Genomic DNA, 9,390 nt, shown 5'->3' with positions numbered 1-9,390 from the left:
AGAATCGCTTACTCCAATTGAATGAATTGGAAGAGTTGAGGCACAATGCTTATGACAATGCCAAACTCTATAAAGAAAGGACCAAAGCTTTTCATGACAAACATATTAGGAAGAAATCTTTTGAGTTGGGTCAAAAAGCTTGGCTTTTCAACTTTAGGTTAAAACTCTTTCCAGGAAAGTTGCGAACCAAATGGGAAGGTCCATATGAGATCATCTCTGTTGCGCCGCATGGGGCGGTTGAGATTCAAAGTTTAAAGAATGACAACACCTTCAAGGTGAATGGGCAAAGGTTGAAATCCTATATTGAAGGATAAGTTTTTCAAAAACATATGGAAGCTGCCCTTTGGTAGATCTAGTCTATGAAGAGATATAGTGATGCATTCATTGGTCTCAAGAGAAAGCTCAATTTTCTGCATATTCTTGCATGTTCAATCGATCTCAAATGAGGTTCGATCGATCGATCCCCCATCCTTGCTTCTAATCATCTCTCAGTCCAATCGATTGAGAAATCTTTGTATGTTTCACCTCTCTGTGTATCGATCGAATTTTATATCAGATCGATATGAGTCATTCAAGATCGATCAAACTTTCTCTTCGACCGATCTCAGTTCCATACTTAGAATTTTTTTGAATCCCTGCATATTTCACCTCTCTGTGTATGGTTCGAACTTCTTTGTAGGATTTCACCATTTCGATTGATCGAAAATTAGATCGATCTAAGTTTGATCGATCTGAAGCTTTCTGTATATATATATATATATATATATATATATATATATATATATATATATATATATATATTCAATCTGTCAAAGCAGCATTCCGTCTAGTTAGAGACGTTAAACTTAACAATCCTTGTTTATATTTTCTTGCATTTTGTATATACTTGTATCATAAAAAAAATACAAAAATTAGTTTCACCATTGTGCCCTTATGTGTAGTCATGCTACTTTCATATTTTCTATTGGGCTTGATCTCATATTTCTCTTTCATCTTGTGTTATATTGCCTTAGAATGCTTGATTTGGTTATTCTTATCCCATTTGATATCTGATGTGAGTTTGCTAGTGAAGTTATTCCAATAGTTTGTTGATTCCAAGTTTGGGGGAGACGTCCTTCGAATTAGATCACTACCGGGTTTCATGTCTTTGCCACCATGGTATACTCTTTCCATCTTTTCCATTGTTCTCATTGCACATTGAGGACAATGTGCTGTTTAAGTTTGGGGTAAGGTGAATTTGTTGCATTCTACATAAGTTTGAGACTTTAAATGCATGATTGAGATTTGAGATTGATGTTAGCTATGATTTTGATCTTTTGAGGACTATATTGCTTAAAATTTAAAAATTGTTTGACTTGTGAGTCTAATACTCCTTGTATGCTTAGTGGATGCAATTTAGGAGTAAATTTTTTGAAATATTGATATCTTGCTTACATTTGTGGTCCACATCATCCTGATTTTGTGATTGTTTTGAGATTCACTCTAGGATTTTACACTAGCACAGGCGCACACTAGCATTCATTTGTGGGGTACATGTTTTGTTGATTATTGAATTGGTTATATCCCAATTGGGTTAGTAGTGCATTAAAAGCTTTCATTTTGATAAAGGTGGATAACAAACCCTTTTCATTGAGTAGCCGGGATTCTAGCCTCATCTAGCACTGAATTTCTCGCACCGAAAGGTGGAGGGCCCAAACTCTAGGTTAATAATTGAACTTGCAAAAAAAAAAAAAAAAAAAAAACATTAAAAAAAAAATAGAATAAAAAAGTGAGGATTTCTCCCAAAAGGTGAGAAGTGGAAAATGATTAGATGGAGGTTGTTTTGATTTGTAGCATAGTTGATTTGAGCTTGTAAGTCCTTAGGGGTGTTTCAACACCTAGTGCCCTAAAGTCGTCCGGTTTGGGAGTCATTGACCTAACGCTCGACCTCATGGATTGCTAGAAAGCTTAATGGATCAACACATTGCTCTATGCTTCCATCTTTGATCCTTAGGATTAGGAAAGAAAAAAAAAATTCGAGTGAAAAGAATAAGCACACCTAGATCAATAAAGCTTTAATAAAAGGTCCACTCTTTGTCTTGATGATCGGTACTAGATTTGAGTGTTAGTTTGAGGGTAAGGATGTGATCATTTCTTTAGATGGCTTAGATAGCAACATATTTGATGCCGGTTCACTCAAAAAGAATTCTAGAGTTGATTTGACTTTGCATGATCATTTTCTTGATGTGTGGAGGACCATACTTGCTTGCTTGATGTTGAAATTTTGGGAGATTGCTTGGAAACGGTTGAAAAATTGCATACTTGTGGTAGTTTTCTCCCAATACTTGTTTGCAATATTGGTGCCTCTTTAGTGAGAATAAGCTTAATATTTGTGGGTATTATTTCTGAAAACCCTCACGAGACGTCACTCGTCCACTAGGGGTAACTTAGGGGTTTAAAAGGCTTGTTGCATACGCTAAATGCAATCGTGTTCCCTACAAAAGTGGCGTTATCCATTTACTGCTTTCTAGTTCATACTTGTATAGTTGTTCATTTCATTTATTTACTTTATAGTTCATTGCTAGGGACTAGCAATATTTAAGTTTGGGGGTGTGATGAGCGCTGAAAAGTGCGCATTTAAACCCCTTAAGCTTAGTTATTTTAGGACCTTTATCTATCTTACTTTCCCGTTTTAGACTAATTTCATGTTATTGTCCTTTTTAGGTGCTTATCCCCAATATAAGCTAATTCAGCCAAATAAGAGCTTAAAAGAAGCTAACTTAAGCTAGATGGAAGAAATGAACAAAGTGGAAGCAGAATGAAGCAAAGTGTGCAAATTAGCATGTTCGATCGATCTTAAGAATACTTCGATCAATCGAAAGTTTATCGATCTAGACTCTCCAAGATGGATCCAAGCTCTATTGTCCTTATCCAAAGATCCCATAAAGTTCGATCGATCCGACAATTCTCAGATCGATCGAAAAGATTCCATCTTATCCTGTTGTACCACCCTACCTACCACTTTTGTCTCTTTCCCCAAAATATCTCAGATCTGTCCTTATCTAAAAAGACGCCGCCATGAGAGGATCGATCCAGCCAAAGTTTGATAGATCTCAACCAAGTTCGATCGATCTCAGCATAGGTTCGATCGATAGAACCCTCTCAAGTGCGAATTAAATTAATTTCCAGCTCATTAAAAGTTGTCTCATTGTGCAATCATTGGAGGAGCCCTTGTGTACGAGCCTAGACCATTGGGTGTGACATTTGAGCTACATATATAAGGATTATGAGCCACTTTTACATATAGTTTTTGATATGCTTTTAGGAGTTGATAGATACAATTCTTAGAGAGGAAGAAAAGAGAAGAGGAGGCTAGAGACACATTCTTGGGAGGTTTTCCATCTACTTCAAGAAGAAGAGCATTTCTACCATGGAGATAGCCGTTGAGGGTTGGAGGACACCATTCATGAGTGGCTAGACATCCTTTTGGGGCTAGAGTTAGCCCTAAACATGCTTTCTTTACCTTGATTTATGTATTTTTGAGGGGATTTGTGTTGTAATACATGTTTTGATATATTTATATACATAGATCTTGTTTATTCAATGATTTGTGTGGTTCAATTTTTTCAATTGATTATTTCATTATATCTATATGTTTATGTATGCTAGAATAGATGTTCATGTGTTTGTCTCTATCTCTTGTATTGTTTATGCTTGTCTATGTGTGTTGATGCTATAGATCTAGAGATTGTCAAGACATAGTGCTTAATAGAATGCTCTTGTGGTTTATTTGATGGTTCATACTCATTTCTTGAGGATTGTGCCTCTTCCTTAGTTTAAATTCCATGTCATTAGCGTAGATGTAGTGTAGTTACCTTAGTTGTTAAATGGGAGGACAATCCATGCTTCTTGTTTGATGTTCCATACTTATAAATGCAAGTAGTATATTTCTCTAATTATGTGATGTGTTTGGATTGTGAGCTTAAAGAAGGATTAATGACTTCGTTTGATAAATTGTGCTATTCATTGTATTGTTTAGATAATATAAACTTAATTGGTCATCCATGCTTATTAAAACAACCACACACACTCACTATTGTTGCAACATATGTTTTTCCCCTCATTAATTGTGAATTGAGTGTATAGAAAGGTGATGCTTAGTGGTGATCTCTAAGTCCCAAGACCTCTCTCTCTTGTTTTTTCTATCCTTTAATTACTTGTTTTACATTGAGCTTGCTTAATCATAATTGTAGTTTAATCAACCGAACAATCTACCTTTGATCACTCGACCAACTAACCCTAAGCATTGTTTCCATTACTAGTAGCCCTCCAATCCCTTGGGACAATCCCTACTCAGTCTTGCTACGTTAGTAGTAGTGGTTTTTATAAATTGAAACTTGACCTTAAAGGCTTTTCTTGAACTGTGCATTTACTACATTATTTTGGCGTATAGGAACGGCCACCGTCAAGATCCACTTCCTTATTTGTCGCATAATTGGCCAATTAAAAGAGTAGGTCTAGCAATTCATTGTAACTATTCAGTACAAGAATTATTTCCCTTTACTTTATATATGTTCAATATAAGAAGAATGCATGTTAAATTGGTAATATTTTGTTATAAATATACAATATAATTTTGCATTTAGACTAATTAAAATTACTCCCTCTATAACTTTTAATTGTCTATTTTCGGAAATCTAACTTTTTAAGATGATGTTATTATTATTATTTTTGTTGTATTAGTAGTAAATAAATTATTAAATTTATTCACAGTGGGTCAATGGTGTGGTCAATACCTAGTTGCACTAAAAGTGTGTAATGTGGCCAAGTTTGAATTTATAGAATGCCACCACTACTACTAACTACTAATATAGCTAGAGTGAGTAGGGATCGTCCCAAGGGAAAGAAAACGGTATTGATATGGAAACAATGTTGGATTAGTAGGTCGAGTGATCAAAAGATGGTTTGTGGTTGAATTATACTTCAATTTAAATTGAACAAATGCAATGTAAAACAACTAAAGTAAGTAAGGTATAGAAAGTATGAAAGAAGAGTCTTGGGTCATAGATTTCACCACTAAGCATTACCTTCCTAGACATTCAATATTTGATGGATTAGGGGGGATATGTATTGTAAATTAAAGTGTGTGCCATTGATTGAAATATTAGCCTGGATGGCCAAGTAAGCATACATTGTTTAGCTAATTTAGTGAATACAACATATCAAATTAAGCCAATAATCCTTCCATAAACCCACAATCAATGCATACTCAACAAATTAGAGAAATATACTTCTTGCATTCATAAGCATGGAACATCAAATAATAAGAATGGATTATCCACCTATCTAAAAAAGTAAGGCAATTACACTACAACTAAGCTAGTGACATGAAAATTAAAGTAATTAAACTAAAGTTGTGGCACAATCCATTAAGAAATGAATATGAACCATCAAATAAACCACAAGAGTATTCCATTTAAGCACCATGCCTTGACCATCACAAGATTCATAAAATCAACACATATAGACATGCATTAATGTAACAAAATCTAGAGATAAACACATGAACATCCATTTCAGCATACATCGACATATGAATAGAATTAAATGATCAATCGAAAGTATTAAACTGCACAAATCATTGTAGAAACAAGATTTATATATATCAAAAGTCAAGACAAGAAATACAACACTAATCCCCATTAATTACAAACATCAAAATCTAGGAGGCATGCTTAGGGCTAACTCTACCATCACAAGATTCATAAAATCAACACATATAGACATGCATTAATGTAACAAAATCTAGAGATAAACACATGAACATCCATTTTAGCATACATCGACATATGAATAGAATTAAATGATCAATCGAAAGTATTAAACTGCACAAATCATTATAGAAACAAGATTTATATATATCAAAAGTCAAGACAAGAAATACAACACTAATCCCCATTAATTACAAACATCAAAATCTAGGAGGCATGCTTAGGGCTAACTCTAGCCCTAAAAAGATGTTTAGCCACTTATTGATATTGTCATCCAACCCTCAAGGGCTATCTCCATGGTAAAGCTCCTCTTCCTCCTTAGTAAAAACCCTAGATGAGATGAAGAACTTTCCCAATTTGTGTATTCACTCTCTAATCTCTAGCCAAGCCTCTCTAACTAACCAACTTCCTTACTCAAAATAGCCAAAATCCTTATATAGGTAGCTCATACCCAATGGTTAGACCTCGTGCACTAGGACCTCTAAATGATTGCACCACGAGCACACATTTAATTTAGCTTGAAATCAACTTTTCACGCAACTTGAGGCAGTTTGATCGATCACGAGATTGCTTGGATCGATCAAACCTTAGCGGCGTACTTTTTGGATAATGACAAGGTTGAGATATTTTTGGGAAAAGGACAAAACTGGTAGGTGAGGATAAGATCAAAGGGGTTCGATCGATCGAAGGAAATGTTGGATTGATCAAAGAAGATATTTTACTGAGGATAAGGACAAAAGGCTTGATACATCATGACATGGTTGGATCGATCACTGTGTGATCGATCGAAGCTTGGGTTCGATCGATCATGGAGAGTTTCCTTCACCACTTTGCTCCTTTCTTCCATCAAGCTTGAGATTGTATCTTTTAAAGCTCTAATTCAGCTGTATTAACTTATTTTAGAGATAAGTGCCTGAAAAGAGAAATGCAAATACTTGGGTTATTCAATTAGACCTAAATTGTTAAACTGATACTTGGGTTATGTCAATCTAATTAAGTGATGGCCTAGAATTAATTGAAGAATTAATTATGTATTCTCTGTCAATTAACTGGATGGATGCTGGACTTTAATTTGATGAACTATTAAACTTGGTCTCGTTAAGTTACGTAAATGGATTCTGGATTGGATGTTGATGAACGGTTTAAATTATACATTTATCAACTACTTGGATTATGTGGATACTGTTTGATGTACTACTTAAAATGTTGCATCTTTTATGGATCATATACATGGTATGTACTGGTATGGGACGGTGACATACAGAGGGGACGGATTAGATCAAAATGTTAATTCCAACCTATTCATACATATGGAATGGATTAACTAAAATAGTTAAATCCTACATGGTTTCATGTCCTGTCAACTAAAACAGTTGAACGACATATTGGATGGTTGTTTATATTTTCTGTTAATAGGAAGGATTGGGATTTAATTAAAACATTTAAATCCTAATTTTATGTCGTGTCATGGCAATGAACAGTTGAGCGGCACTACATTGGTTTGGATGGGAATTTATATATATATAAATTATTGTACCGCAATATGAGCTGAAGTCTCAGGATCGTTGGTTAGGGTGCGTATATGCAGTGGATGCGTAGCTGGCTATAAAAAGTTGAGGTGTACCCTGTTAGGTCTAGGTACTCATGCCCACCTTTGGATGCTTTTTCACATGATGTCTTATATTCAGGTTGAGACCCCTATTGTAGTCCAGTGAATGCCCTTAGTGTGGATATATATATACTTATGGACTAAATAGGTATTGTGAGGTATCTAGGGTGTATCTGCGTATCGGGTCTCTGTATGGATTGCAGTTAGATTAGAACTTGTTCATGGGCCAGATCCACTATTATTTTTCAAGTAATAGACGGTTTCAGGTTGTAGAGCTTGTTCGTGCTGAGCAGAGACGGTTACTCATTCTTCCGACGATGTAGAAGTTTTCTTCATGGTTTAGCATTGGCGTTCTTCAGTTATTATTTTTCCAGTGTTGGAGTTTATTAGGGTCCATCAGATGGATTCCCGAGTTGTATTAAAAATGGAGATGTTGGATGTATCAGAATAATTCTTTATTTATAAAATTTATTCTGAGGTTTCAGTGTTTGGATTATCGTTCTAGTTTCTTTTCAGCAAATTTTATTTATTCCTGTTTATCCTAATTGTATTCTGTGTTCATTTATTGCTAATTGGTTTGATATCCTCGGGTAGTCGGGCGTGGGCCTGGCCAACCCGTATCTGGAAATCCGGGAGTATCACATAAAGATCCTATTTTGTATCAATATTTCCTGGATCAAATTATGAGAAGATGCATTCCGAAGAGTGAAATTCCAAATGTCTTTGTGTTTGTCATACCCTTGCATGTGGTGGGCATTTTAGTGCAAAGAAAACCGCTTTGAAGGTGCTTCAAAGTGGGCTATTTTGGCCCACCATCTATAGAGATGCCTACAATTTTTGCAAGGAATGTGAGAGATGTCAAAAATTAGGATCGATGTTAAGAAGAGACATGATGCCCTTAACAAATATTCTCGTGGTTGAGATCTTTGATATTTGGGGCATTGATTTCATAGGTCTTTTCCCTATGTCCTATGGTTTTCAATACATTTTACTTGCCGTTGATTATGTTTCTAAATGGGTAGAGGCTTGTGCTACCAAAACCAATGACCACTATGTGGTTGTTAAATTCATTAAATCCAACATTTTCACTCGTTTTGGTATGCCAAGAGCCATGATTAGTGATGGAGGAAAGCACTTTTGCAATCAATTCTTAAGGAAACTATTTCTTAAATACTCTGTCTCACATAAAGTTACTACCCCTTATCATCCTCAAACAAATGGGGAAGTAGAAATTTCAAATCGAGAAATTAAGCATATACTTGAGAAAACAGTGAACACAACTCGAAAAGATTGGTCGCAGAAATTAAATGATGTTTTGTGGGCTTACCGGATAGCATATAAGACTCCCATTGGCATGTCTCCTTATAGACTTGTATATGAAAAATCTTGCCACCTTCCGGTTGAGTTAGAACACAAGGCTATGTGGGCAGTTAAAAAGCTAAATCTTAACCTTGATAAAGCCAGAGAAAACTGTTTACTTCAATTGAATGAGTTGGAAGAGTTTAAATACAATGCTTATGATAATGCTAAACTCTACAGAGAGAGAACTAAAGCTTTCCACGACAAACACATTGTAAATAAATCTTTTGAACATGGTCAAAAAGCTTGACTCTTCAACTCTAGATTAAAACTCTTTCCCGGGAAGTTGTGAACCAAATGGGAAGGCCCATATGAGATCATTTCAGTTGTGCCTCATATAGCGGTTGAAATACAAAGTTTGAAAAACAGAACTATATTCAAAGTGAATGGACAAAGGTTGAAGCCCTACATTGAAGGGCAAGTTTTTAAAAGACATACAGAAGCCGCCCTTTTGGTGGATCCTATTTATGAAGAGATATAGTGATGCACTCAATGTTATCAAAGGAAGTTTAATTTGTTTCTCTTATGGTGTCATTTATTCTCTTTGTTTTCATCATCATCAATTTGCTTGGTGTAGCAATGAAATGCAAAATGCAAAAATCCTTACATGTTCGATCAATCTAATAAGAAGTTCGATCGATCGAATATCATCTCTGCATCCAATCATCTCTC

The sequence above is a fragment of the Cornus florida genome, unplaced genomic scaffold (genome assembly GCF_030987335.1).
Source record: "Cornus florida cultivar Cherokee Brave unplaced genomic scaffold, ASM3098733v1 CherokeeBrave_3.0.0_Hap2_Chr08, whole genome shotgun sequence".
Classification (NCBI taxonomy): domain Eukaryota; kingdom Viridiplantae; phylum Streptophyta; class Magnoliopsida; order Cornales; family Cornaceae; genus Cornus; species Cornus florida.
Note: the sequence above shows the minus strand (reverse complement) of the source record.